Below are 2,883 nucleotides of genomic sequence, written 5' to 3'. Positions count from 1 at the left end.
AAACTGGCTACAACATATGAAGTTCCCTTGTGAAAAACAGTGATTCTCTCCTCTCCTCTCCTCTCCTGTCCTCTCCTCTCCTCTCCAATCAAGGACCAATCAAGCCAAGCTAAGGCTTTGCATGCTCATTGTCCTCATATCATCCCTCCATCTCCCCTTCCCCTTGACCCCAAAGCCATCATCCTCATCTTCATCCTCATCCCTATTGACACAATAAAACCCATCCACCTGACACAAATAAGACCCATCCACCTGAATTAAGAAGTGAGGGATTACTGGGGCTTCTTGTGACAGTGGCGGCACATAACACCTGGTGTTATCTGTTAATTACTCACTGCTACTTACTTAGACACCACTAGACCAATAACTCTGCCATCTTGACATTTTAGGCTCCTTTCCTATCATTATATTGTGTCTGTCGAGTGGATATGCGGCAATGTGAATCTACTTTATACTTGATTCTGCCATCCAGCATCTCTTCATGAGGCACACTGACTCCAATTCTCAGAATTGTTTTTAACACACTGATTAATGTTGTCTGCTACATGTTATTGGTGTATTGCTTTTGTTTTGTCTTTTCATCTTATGTGAAGCGGCTTTGTGTACCTTGAAAAGCACTATACAAATAACATTTATTACAATTATTATTATCAATGCACCTGATATGACATAAACTCTTGGCTATACTACATGGTACATATAGCTTCTATACTAGTACTAATATTTCATGTTGTGTATATATATATTGTGTGTGTGTGTGTGTGTATATATGTATATATGTATATAGTATAGTATATTTCATATTGTGTATATATATTGTGTGTGTATGTGTGTATATATACACTACCGTTCAAAAGTTTGGGATCACCCAAACAATTTTGTGTTTTCCATGAAAAGTCACACTTATTCACCACCATATGTTGTGAAATGAATAGAAAATAGAGTCAAGACATTGACAAGGTTAGAAATAATGATTTGTATTTGAAATAAGATTTTTTTTACATCAAACTTTGCTTTCGTCAAAGAATCCTCCATTTGCAGCAATTACAGCATTGCAGACCTTTGGCATTCTAGCTGTTAATTTGTTGAGGTAATCTGGAGAAATTGCACCCCACGCTTCCAGAAGCAGCTCCCACAAGTTGGATTGGTTGGATGGGCACTTCTTTGAGCAGATTGAGTTTCTGGAGCATCACATTTGTGGGGTCAATTAAACGCTCAAAATGGCCAGAAAAAGAGAACTTTCATCTGAAACTCGACAGTCTATTCTTGTTCTTAGAAATGAAGGCTATTCCATGCGAGAAATTGCTAAGAAATTGAAGATTTCCTACACCGGTGTGTACTACTCCCTTCAGAGGACAGCACAAACAGGCTCTAACAGGTACTATTTAATGAAGATGCCAGTTGGGGACCTGTGAGGCGTCTGTTTCTCAAACTAGAGACTCTAATGTACTTATCTTCTTGCTCAGTTGTGCAACGCGGCCTCCCACTTCTTTTTCTGCTCTGGTTAGAGCCTGTTTGTGCTGTCCTCTGAAGGGAGTAGTACACACCGGTGTAGGAAATCTTCAATTTCTTAGCAATTTCTCGCATGGAATAGCCTTCATTTCTAAGAACAAGAATAGACTGTCGAGTTTCAGATGAAAGTTCTCTTTTTCTGGCCATTTTGAGCGTTTAATTGACCCCACAAATGTGATGCTCCAGAAACTCAATCTGCTCAAAGAAGTGCCCATCCAACCAATCCAACTTGTGGGAGCTGCTTCTGGAAGCGTGGGGTGCAATTTCTCCAGATTACCTCAACAAATTAACAGCTAGAATGCCAAAGGTCTGCAATGCTGTAATTGCTGCAAATGGAGGATTCTTTGACGAAAGCAAAGTTTGATGTAAAAAAAATCTTATTTCAAATACAAATCATTATTTCTAACCTTGTCAATGTCTTGACTCTATTTTCTATTCATTTCACAACATATGGTGGTGAATAAGTGTGACTTTTCATGGAAAACACAAAATTGTTTGGGTGATCCCAAACTTTTGAACGGTAGTGTATATATAGTGTGTATAGATATATATAGTATATTTCATATTGTGTATGTATACTGTGTATATATATATAGTATAGTATATTTCATATTGTGTATGTATACTGTGTATATATATAGTATAGTATATTTCATATTGTGTATGTATACTGTATATATATATATAGTATAGTATATTTCATATTGTGTATGTATACTGTGTATATATATATATATAGTATAGTATATTTCATATTGTGTATATATATTGTGTGTGTGTGTGTGTATATGTATATATGTGTATATATATATATTATATATATAGTGTGTATAGATATAGATATATATAGTATATTTCATATTGTGTATGTATACTGTGTATATATATATAGTATAGTATATTTCATATTGTGCTGTGATATGATTACTCGTTAGCCCGTTGGGAGGCCAGTATTCTGGAATTATTCTGCTGCACGCTGACGACACTCGCGTGGGTGGCTTTGGATGAAAGCGTCTGTCAAGGAAACGCGAACGCAGACGTGAACGACACGTGTGACCACTTCCTGTCTCCCAGACGCGAGAAAGCGAGACCCCAACAGATGACACGGTCGTCTTACAACCGAAAGTGGGAAATCTCCGCGTCATCTTACCCCCCCCCCCTCCGCCCCTCTCTGAATGACATATGCCACACAGGTGGGAAGGCTGCAAAACGAGAGCCCCCCCCCTCCCCACTCCAGCCCCCCCCCCAAATAAATAGATGAACGTTGAGCGTAATTTAGCCATTTAACAGTAACACGAGCAGGAGGAGTCGGTGTGTGTGGGAGGACGTCTCCTGTTACAGGGGGAAACGCGCGTTCACGATGGGTGCAGA

Source organism: Lampris incognitus, chromosome 10 (assembly GCF_029633865.1).
Source record: "Lampris incognitus isolate fLamInc1 chromosome 10, fLamInc1.hap2, whole genome shotgun sequence".
Classification (NCBI taxonomy): domain Eukaryota; kingdom Metazoa; phylum Chordata; class Actinopteri; order Lampriformes; family Lampridae; genus Lampris; species Lampris incognitus.
This window is presented reverse-complemented; position numbering follows the sequence as displayed.